Source organism: Echinops telfairi, unplaced genomic scaffold (genome assembly GCF_000313985.2).
Source record: "Echinops telfairi isolate 266 unplaced genomic scaffold, ASM31398v2 ScPeMD7_70;HRSCAF=299, whole genome shotgun sequence".
Taxonomy (NCBI): Eukaryota; Metazoa; Chordata; class Mammalia; order Afrosoricida; family Tenrecidae; genus Echinops; species Echinops telfairi.
This window is the reverse complement of record NW_022103968.1, coordinates 31447929-31458582: the sequence shown is the minus strand read 5'-3', so window position 1 is coordinate 31458582 and position 10654 is coordinate 31447929. Positions and strand designations below refer to the sequence as shown.

The following is a 10654-nucleotide window of genomic DNA, read 5'->3' as shown; positions in this document are numbered from 1 at the left end:
CAGGTAGGGGTCCCCGAGCCTGCGCCCACCCAATCCTCAAGCCTCCGGGGACCTCGCGAGAAAAGGAAATCGGGAATCACCGGCCGGCGCAGGAGTGACTGTCCTGTTACAGAAAAACCAAAAAGGGCCCTACGGAAATGCAGGACGGTGGGAAAATCGTATGCTCGCCAGACTCAACCATGGTTCCTTCTTTTGGAAAAAGACCGCCGTTCCAGCTTCTTCTAGTACAGCGTGTTCTGCAGGCACCCTTAACAATGTCTGTACGTCTTCCGTTCGCGTTGCATCATAAACGTTGCTCGTGTTATTGCATGCACTTTGAAAGCATTTAATGATTGCCTAAGTTTCCATTAAGTGGCTGCACTATAAATTATTAAACAGCTCCTGGAGCCTTGCTGTTTGCCTGATTCACCATTGTAAACAAATGTGTAACTTACATATTTTTGTCCATAAACCTTTTAGCAAATGATTCTTTTCCTTAGACCGTTTTCCAGGAGTGGAGTGTTTGGTCACAGGATAACGAATAGTTTAAGGTTTCTGAAACAACGTGCGAAATTCTTTCCCCAAAGAATTGAGTCAATTTACTCCTCCATCGTCATTGCGTGTGCATGTGTGATTCATTGTGCTTTCAGTAGTATCTGGGTATCATCATTGAAATGTGGTTGTTTGTTTTGCTAGGGGAAGTTGATATCTTGGTTTTCATATCTTTGATTAGAATAGTTTTGTAAATGTTTGTTAGCCAACCAAACTAACTTTTTGTGTGTGAATAGTCTGAGCCTCTCATTTGGTTACCAGGGTTTTTCCTGAGTTTTCTTTTATGTTTTCTACGTACCAGAGGTTATTCCGCTTCATTCTTATTTCAAAATATATTTTTATTCCATTTCTTTGACATTTTGCTGCAGATATTCCTTTGGATTTTTGTTTGCCCTACATAATTTTAACCCCCCCAATGAAACAAATCTTAATGTAATCAAATCTAAAAACCTCCTGCCTTTGAGACTTCTCACCGGCTGCTACGTTTAGAATTACCTTGCCTCCAGTCAGTTGTAAAATTTTCAGTTCTATTTATCTAATACCTTGATTCTTTCCAATCCACCTGAGGTTACTTTTGGCCTTTGTGGCAGGGAAGCAATATGGAGATATGAGATGGCTTGGTGATGGTGGGTTGTTTTTGTTTGTTTTTCTTTTTTTCCCTGCAGAGAGCTTGCCAGGCTGGACTGTGTTTCATCAGGATAAGGGTGTGGGAGCAGTTTAAACACCAACTCTGCCCAAGTGAGTTCCCCGGTTGTCAGTTCAGGTGACGGTTGAAGACTGGGTGGGGCTGGGAATAAATATTTTGATCAGGCGTGAAAGAACCCTAAACAGGCTGTACAAAGACCTAGATTTAAGTCTCCTTCCTGCCACAACCTGGGGGTGTGGCTCCTGGTAAATCACTTTACAAGGGTTTTCACTTGTAAAATGGAAAAAAATAATCCCTGCCCTGCCTTCCTCCGAGGATTGTTTTCAGGATCAAATGAGCTAATGGGAACGGGCTTTGTCAGGCATTACACAAATGTAATGTGGGATTAGGGCCAATGGTTTACTCACGGAAGCCTGGCTCACTTCCAGCGATTCCCCACGGAAATAGCTAATAGATGGAGGGTAAAGGCTCCCCCTTGCAGCCCACTTTAGGAAACGTGTCCTGAAGGCATCTTTTCCAGACAATGGCCTGGTCTCTGGAATTCTGCCCCAGGTCTCCTGACCTGCGGTGGTTGACTGCCTTCCTGAAGTCTGTCCAGCCTGAGGCTCCCCAGCCCCAAGGTATGTCAGCACACTAGTTCTGCAGGTTTGGATGACGAATCTTCTCTCCACATACTCAGAGTTCTCACCCCATTTTTAAAAAATCATTTTATTAGGGACTCATACAACTCTTATCACAATCTATACATACATCAACTGTGTAAAGCACATTTGTCCACTATTGCCCTCATCATTCTCAAAACATTTGCTCTCCACTTAAGCCCCAGGCATCAGCTCCTCATTTTTGCCCCTCCCTCAGTCACCCCACTTTTCTGAGGAGGGGAGGAAGCCGGTCCCCCGGGGAAAGGGATTCTTATTTTCATTCTGATGGTACTTTCTGGAGAATTTCAAGGGGGACGGAAATTAGGGGAGGGCTTATGGATTCTAGAAGAATTGGAATGGTAATTTTCCCTCCCTCTCTATGTAAGGCGCTGCCTGCCTGTTAGTAGAGAAGAAAGCAGTTTAATGCTCCCTTGACTTTCCACGTTAATGGGGCTGGTGCAGCTGTTGTCTCTGACCCAGCACCCCTGGAGGGGGTCTTTGTGCCCTCGCCAGGGTAATTCCAAAGGTGTTCTTTGTGCTGTTGGAAATGGAACATTGAGGTGGTATTTTTATTTATTGTTTTTAATCTTGCCTTTGTAATGTTTTTATGCGAAGATTGTGATGTAACCAAGCTGGGACGTCTGGGATGTCACACTCCCCCATGATCTAGATGGATTCATTAGTAGAGAACTACCTCCATTTTCTGGGGGCTGTGGGGGACACTTCTCTGGAGAGCTCTGGGAGGGAAGTGCCAGTGGGAGGTGGAGAAATGTCCTGGATTAGGATTCAAGATCCAAGATGCTGGCATGCAATTCAAAGTAATGAGAGGGTATCAGAAATGGAAGCAATGAAGGCTATGTGCCCTGCACGCTGGCTGGCTGCCTGCCCAGAATGAGATGTTCAGGGAAGCGGATTCAGAACCACTCCTGGAAGAACACAGAATTCAAGGTGATTGTTTTTTTTGCCATTCGCTCGGACTGCCTGAAAGTTCACTCCAGGGGTCTGCCTTCCACTCACTGGAACTTTGCCCCAAGTGCCTGGTGCTTAGAGACAGGATAATCACTTAGCTATTGACTGAATGATGAGTGGTTTGAATCCACCCATCAGGGCCTCAGAAGAAAGCCCTGGTGCCCCACTTCTGAAGGTCTGTCGCCGCCGAGAACCCGAGGGAACACAGTTCTACTGGGGATACACAGGGCAGCTCCCCAAATTGGAATCAACCCAACTCCACCTCCAAGAGTTGAGGAGTTACACTTAGGAGACCAGCGCTATGGTCAAGTGGGTTGGCTGCGGTAGGAATCCCCTGTAGGTGACTTCATCCTTCTGTGCCTTGGTTTCTCATCTGACCAGTGGGGAGATGGGCCTTTATTCCTTTGTTGAATTAGGTGGGGTGGGGAACAGATGTCAGCTTACTGATACCAGACTCCACAGAGGGTAACTGTGCTGCTGCTTGGGTATCTGGTATTTCATTGGTGTTTTTTCTTTGTAACTCTATTTCTTGGCTGCTAGGAGATAATTGAGTCTTCAGTGTGCTCCGAATGCAGCCTCTGAACTTTTTCAATTTGAAGGCACATGGAAAACAACACATCGAACATGTCAGATGGCGTAACTGCGGGGCTCCCGCTGCGTGGTTTTTCTGGCGTGGGCTGTTGCCTGTCTCCAGTGCTCCTCCAGTCAGGCAGCAGGGGAACGTGGCCGTGGCTGGTTGAAGCAATGAACCCTCTCAGAGTCCTTCCCATTCCTAACCCAACCTTGCCCTCCTGGGTACCTGCTTCCCTCCTCTGTGATAAAGATAAAGGTGGTGGAACCTGAGAGACTCTAAAGGGAGGGGGACTTTTGTTTGTTGCTTGCTGAAGGACAGGAAGTTCCCATCTGAGATAGCTTATTGTGCCAGCCTGGCTGATAAACGCAGGTGGGATTGACTGAAGGGCAGAGAGAGAAATGGCTTGGTGGGCCTTGCCTTTCTTGTGTCTCACTCTGTGATCATCGGACCAGTGTGCGGCTGCCTTGCTTGTCCTGTGCCTCAATTTAAAGGCTACACTGCCTGTGGGACGCCTAGCCTGTGGAGTGTGTCGCTGTAAGTTGAGGTCCCTTTAAGACTTCTCTGGAGCTGGGGACTGGTGGTTGGTGACCTGCCTTGTGATTGGCTGCTGTGCTGACATAGCCTAGCTCTCTCTACAAATAGAGGAAGCTCTGGCATCAGACAGAAACTTGAAGGACTGCTAGTCTCTCAACTTCTCTCACGACGTGAGTTGCACTGAGCCATTTGTAGTGCTTTCTAATTTAACTGTTTATTTCTTGTATTATATATTTATCTGTATATGATTTAACAGTTCATTTCTCGTTATATGTCTAATTATCGTTATAAAGAAATATATTAAATTATCAGCAATTTGGTTTTATCTCTCTAGAGAACCCTGTCTAACACACCATCCTAGTGGGAGTGGTGGTTAGGCTGTTGAATTGATTTTTGATTCCTGCCAACCCCATGGGACAGAATATCTATCTAGCTATCTATCCCATGGGGTCTCCTGGGGTATCATCCTTTTTTAACTTCGTGTTGTGATTGGAAGGAGCCCAAGGCCAGCAGTTCGAATCCACTAGCCCCCCTGTGGCTTTCTGCTCCCCTAAGCAGTCAGAGTCTCGGAGACACCAGGGGCAGATCTGACCTGCCCTGTGGAGTCACTGTGAGCCCTATGGGCTCCATGGCAGGTTCCTTGGGGGAGACGGATTTGGGCTAACAGGTTATAACCTTGTGGGGAGTCGATTGCCATGTCTTTCTCCCAGGGAGCCCCTGGGCGGGGTTACCTTGCAGACCTCCCAGCTGACAGCCGGGTGCTTAACTGCTGCACCACCAGGGCTTCCGCACACCGAGATTGGAAGTATCGGTGCAGCTCATAAGCCAGTGGTTTCCAGGGAGTGGGGTGAGGGGGTGGGGGATTGACTCCAAAGTTGGAGAGCACACAGGAATCTGGGGGGGTTGGAACTGCTTTGGATCCGGGTTACTTTGATAGTTGTACAAGTGTCTACAGGTCTTAACACACTCATAACCCTACACTCAAACAATACAGACCAGATTATAAACACGGCGGCTTTATTATGGTGGTGATTGCATGGGAGTGTACATTCGTCAAGACTCAACTCACACTTAAAATGAGTGAGTTTAATTCTATACCAGCTATACCTCAATCAAGTGGCTTTAACGTGCCATGGAAGGGGAAGGGCCACGGCAAAGTATACCTCATGAGGGGGAGGGGGCCAAAGGAAGGGGGGGGGGAGGAAAATGAGCGGATTCCAGGAACCCAAGAGGCAAGCGAATTTTGGGAATGATGAGGACAACAAATGTATAGATGTGCTCTACACAATTGATCTATGTATTGTGATGAGTTTTATGAGTCCCAATAAATTGATTAAAAAAAAAAAAAAAGTATACCTCATGAATCCTCCTGACATCCACTCACTGGGGGTGGCATAAGAAGTGAGCACTGGGCTGTTGGCTCCTGCCCAGAACACATCTCTCCCAGAGGGCCCTGGGGGGGTTGTCATGGCCGGGGGCTCAGCTTGAGAGGGCTGGGGTGCCATTCCTCTGCCACAACACTGTAGGAAGTGCCTAGACTACCAGGTCCCGGGGCCACAGCACCCCACCGTGGAGATGGACCTCACCACGCTTATGAGGTGTCCACAAAGACCCAATCACCAGAGCACAGGAACACGATCATTTACATCAGTGGTTCTCAACCTGGGGTCGCGAGCCCTTGGGGGTCGAACAACCTTTTCACAGGGGTCACCTAAGACCATATTTCTGATGGTCTTAGGAACCGAGACATGGCTCCTCTATCCGTCTCCGGGGGGTACCCCAACATGCGGAACTGTATTAAAGGGTCTCGGCATTAGGAAGGTTGAGAACCGCTGATTTACATGGTTGAAGGACTTGTGCTAATGGGATTAAATGCAGAGTTTGAGATGGAAGATTCTCCTGGATTATCTGAGTGGACCCAATGTAATCACAAGGGTCCTCACAAGAGGATACAAGAGGAAGACAGGCAGGCCCGTGCCAGAGAAGGACGTCGGAGAAGGCCGTCGGATGACAGACACAGAGACTGGCGTGATTGCTGACTTTGAAGATGGAGGAAGGGACCGTGGACCAAGGAATGTGAGCGGCCTGCAAATCCAGATGCACTGCCATCGAGCCAATGAGACAGGGTAAAGCTGCCCCTGTGGGTTTCCGAGACCGTAACTGTTTTCTTTTTGAGAGTGGAAAGCCCGATCTATCTCCTGTGGAGCCGAGGGTGGTTTCAAACTGCTGACCCATGGTTAGCAGCCCAACACATAACCACTGTGCCTCCAGGGCAGCCTCTAGGGTAAGAAACCACATTCGCTGCCATGGGTCCAGGCCAACCCCTGGCAAAGCCTGTAGGACCGTCGAACTGCCCCCGTGAGAGTCCGAGACTGTAACTCTAAAAAAAAACAAAAAACTTTTGTTAGGTACTCAGAAATTATTACAGTCCATAGTTCCATTAGAGCAAGCATAATTATACAATGGCTTCCCTCATTATTTTCAGTTTATTTTCTATTCCTCTTGAACTCCTTGATATCAGCTCCCTTTAATCCCTCCCTTCCCCACCTTACCACCCGCTGAACCCTCAGCATATGATCTATTTGGTGGATTTTGCCTTAACTTACACCATCCCCTGTGTCCATTCTCCCTCAGTGCTGGTGCTCGCTCCCTTTGGGTGGGGCTCTACAGTCATCATCGCTATCTGTTCCCCAGACTAGCTCTCGATGGGAGGGGAAAGCCTCACCTTTCTCCCGAGGAGCGGCTTGTAGTTTCACACTGTTGACCCTGAGTATCCCAGCCCAAAGGGAACCACTGTGCCACCAGGCTCCTCCTGGGCAGCCTCTAGGAGTTGGAAAAGAACAGGAAATAGATTCTTTCTGAAAGCCGTCCTCGGTTTTAATGCAGTGAGACCTCCTCTGGATGTCTGGCCTACAGAACTAAGATACATTGTTCTTTCAAGCCACTAATTTTGCGGTCATCTGTGACAGCGGCAAGGAGAAGTCAGTACACAGGCGAATGCAGAAAGATGTAAACAATTATTATACCCTACCTTAGAGAGAGGCATTTGGAAGCCACCAGCAGCTCCAGGGCAGGGAGGGCAGGGAGAAGGACTTGGGCTTTCTACTCTCGGAAACCCACAGGGGTCACCATTGACTCCACGGCAGGGAGGGACTAGCTAGAGGAGACGTGGTGGTGAAGTGCTCGGCCGTCAGCTGCAAGATCAGTGGTAAAACCCATGAGTGCTGGCTGTGCACCTCTGGATGCGTTACAGCCTCTGAAGTCCTCTGGGGCCCTTCCCCAGTGTCTCTGAGTAGGAATCAGATTCCCCAGTTTTGTTTTTGGCGTTTGTTGCGGAACCTTGTGACCTACAGGCCCTGTTGAGTTGGTGTCAATGCTCATCAACCCCGCACACGGCAGACCAGGGCAGTGTCAGATCCTGTTGCAGCCCATCTGGCTGAGGCCCTTTCTTCTTAAGTCTCCAACACTTTGATTGGCATAGGATTCACACATGGTACAATTCAGTCGCTCGGTCACATCAAGAAGAGTGTCCGGCCATCCTCACATTTTAGAACATCTTCATTGGGGTGGGGGTGGGGGGTCCTTAGAACTCTTGTTACAATCCATACATCGATTAATCAGGCATATTTGTACAGATAGATTGCCATTGTTCTTTTCTAGACATTTACTTTCTATTGAGCCCTTGGGATCAGTTCCCCCGACCCCACCCTCATGGTCCCTCAATAGATTGTAGATTGTTAGGATTTTCATATCTCGCACCGACCACTGTCTCCCCCTCTGGTTTCTGTTGTCCTTCCCCCCCTTTAATTTCTTTTCTTCTTTTTTTTTGCTGACCCTCTACCCAACGGTGCCCTTTTGTAGGGACTGGTCGCTCTTGGTAAATATATCCAAAGTACACGATACAGAGTCTCACCATCCTCGCTTCCAAAGAGCATCCTGGCCGTCCTTCTCGCAAGACAGATTTGCTTGTTCTTCCGGCTGCCCAGGAGCCTCCACGCACACGGCACTCAAACGCACCGGTAGTTCTTATTTAGTCTTCTCATTCATTTCTCCAGCTTTCCCAAGCCCAGGAGGCAGTGTAAAATACCATGCACGGCCTGGGGAGACCCGCTGGGGCCTCAGTGTGACATCTTTGCTGTTTAACACGTCGAAGAAGTCTTTTGCAGTAGATTTTCCCAAGGCATTCTACCCACCCACTGCCGCTAGGCAGCTGCAAGTCACAGCGACTATAGGACAGCAGGACAGCGTAGAACTGCACTTTGGGTGTGCGGGGCTCTACGTCTGCATGGGAGCTGAGCACCTCATCTCCCTGGTGGATCCAAACTGCTGACTTTGCCATCAGCATCCCCATACACCCCCTTTGCCACCTGGGCTCCTTTGGGTGCCTTCGATGGGGGTCACAGGAAGCCTGGGTATAAGTTATCTACCGCAGCTACAAGAAGACCACCACCAGTCGACATTAGGTGACTAGAGTCGTCATTTGGAGACCTAGCTCTGATGGCTTTCTGTCTCTCTCAGCTTGGAGGAAAGCCCCTTGTCTTCTGTCAACATCTGTGGACCCCGTGTTTCTTGGGGATCTCCATGTGTCTTGGCACAGGTTCTCAGCCCAGGAGCCCTGGGTCCAAAGGACACTTTCTGCACCTGGTTCTTCTTCCTCGGTGGTAGTCAGGCCCCTCTTCCATGTAGGCCACACACCCCCAGAAACCCTCGCATCCTATCAGGGCTGTGACTTGAGTAATCAATCCCCTTATCGCCAATTGGCTTGGCACACGTCAGATCACATTTTGGGGGGTGATGGCATCCTCGAGAACAACCAAATTACATCATTCCATGACTGCCGAGCCATTAAGAATCATGATCCAGACAAATTGAGACACATTTGCGGAGGGGGGGCCACCATTCAAGCTATGGTAGGTCCCTAGTGTGGTTACACCAAAAAGAGCCAGCCCACAGTGTTCCTGATGAGTTGAAGGCGCCCTGGTGGGGTAGTGCGCTGCGCTGGGCTGCTCACCTCTGCTCTGCGGGAGAAGGATGGGGCTCGCTGCTCTCCCCAAGACTCAGGGTCTTAGAAATACAACTCCTCTGCCCTGTGGGGTCACCATGCATTGGGATGGACTCCCTGGCAGTGGGCTTGCTAGGCTTGTAATGAGTTAGGGAAGGTTTTCTGTAGACAGTGACCCAAGCTGACACTGGTGTGGCCAAGAGTGGACACAGGTCCATTTCCTCTTCCCTGAGAGCACAGCTAGAATGTGTGTCCCAGCATCCCTTGCAATAAAAATTTGCCCAAGGGATTGGGTTCTAAGCCAGGGAAATAGGAGGTGAAATCGTGTGTGCTGCTCCATGAATAGGCTCCGTGGAGGGATAGTGGTTACGCTGGTTAAGCGTTGGGCTGCTAGGCTACGGTGACCAGACATCCTGCTTTTGAACAATTTTCCCCGCGTCCCGTGGCGTTTTAAAAAAGTTCCGATTTTTTGAAAGAATGCACGACAAGCTAGGATATACGGTTTTTGGCTGCCAGGATATGAGTTTTATCAATGGTGTCCCACTTTACCAATGTTAAAAATCTGGTCACCTTATCCGCTAACCACAAAATCGGCTGTTTGAAACCACCAGGTGCACCTTCCTTGGGAAGAAGATGGGGCTTTCTGCTCTTGTAACAGCCTCAGAGACCGGCAGGGCAGTTCCACTCTGCCCTACAGGTTGCTATGAGTTGGCACTGACGTGATAACAATGAGTTTGCTTATGGTGCACCGGTTACTAAAGTTACTCGCTGGGCAGCTCGCCACCAGGCCAGCCATTCAAATCTCCCAGCTGCTCCGAGGGAAGAAGCTGAGGCTCTCCGCTCCAGGAAAGATTCCCTCACGGGGACACCAGCATGCTGGTCCGGCTGCCCTTCAGGGTCACTCCTCTAGCCCCTGACTCCAGGGCGGTGCGCTCGCTCTGCGGTCCTGGTCTACCAAAGGTTCCCAAAGGCCAGGCCTGGGTTTCAGAGGCACCTCTGGGTGGATGCTCACCCTTTTGGTCCGCAGCCAAGCTCCTTCACGCCCTCCTCCTCTCCCTATGAAACGGCCATCAGGGAAACACTTGGCTCAGGAGTTTTCATGGAGAAATGAGACCCAGCTGCTGGCAGCCCGTCCTCAGCCTCCCCAGCCCCAGGCCCACTGCAGCCCTCCCCTTAGCGCAGGCCTCTCAGAGTCCCGGCCTCGAGAGCTCAGCCTGGGTTCTGCAGTTCCTCCTCCCTCCCCTGCCAGCCAGTCTCGCCTCTCCTTTGAGCGCCTCTTGCTGAATGGTTTGGCTTTTATGACTTACACTTGTGGCTCTACATTTCTTTGTTTTGTTTTTAATCATTTTATTAGGGGCTCATACAACTCATCACCATACATTAGATCAACTGTGTAAAACGCATTTGTACATTCATTGCCCTCATCATTCTCAAAATATTTCTACTTAAGCCCCCCACATTAGGTCCTCATTTTCCCCCTCCCTCCCTGCAACCCCCTCCCTCATGAGCCCTTGCCAGTTTATAAATTGTTATTTTGTCATATCTTGCCCTGTCCGACGTCTCCCTTCACCCACTTTTCTCGAACCTGTGATGTTTTGTGGGGTTCCCTCTTCCCCTAAACCCCACAACTGCTTCTCTACCTAAGGCCTCCAGCCACATATTCATCATCCATGCACCTGTAAGAAATGTCTTCATTGGAGCACTATTATGGGGGATGTTGTGGGGAATGATTTTTAGTTAGCAGAATGTGCCTGGGA

General features: G+C 49.4%; 1 long non-coding RNA gene across 1 annotated transcript in view; it reads left to right on the top strand.

Annotated features, from left to right (window-relative positions):
* The window catches only part of LOC123521844, an 18246-nt gene continuing 7592 nt past the window's right edge, over positions 1-10654 (top strand). Inside the window, exons 1-2 of the long non-coding RNA XR_006680182.1 lie at positions 1-260; positions 1197-1269. This is a non-coding gene — a long non-coding RNA (uncharacterized LOC123521844). The remainder of the gene's footprint in view (positions 261-1196; positions 1270-10654) is intronic.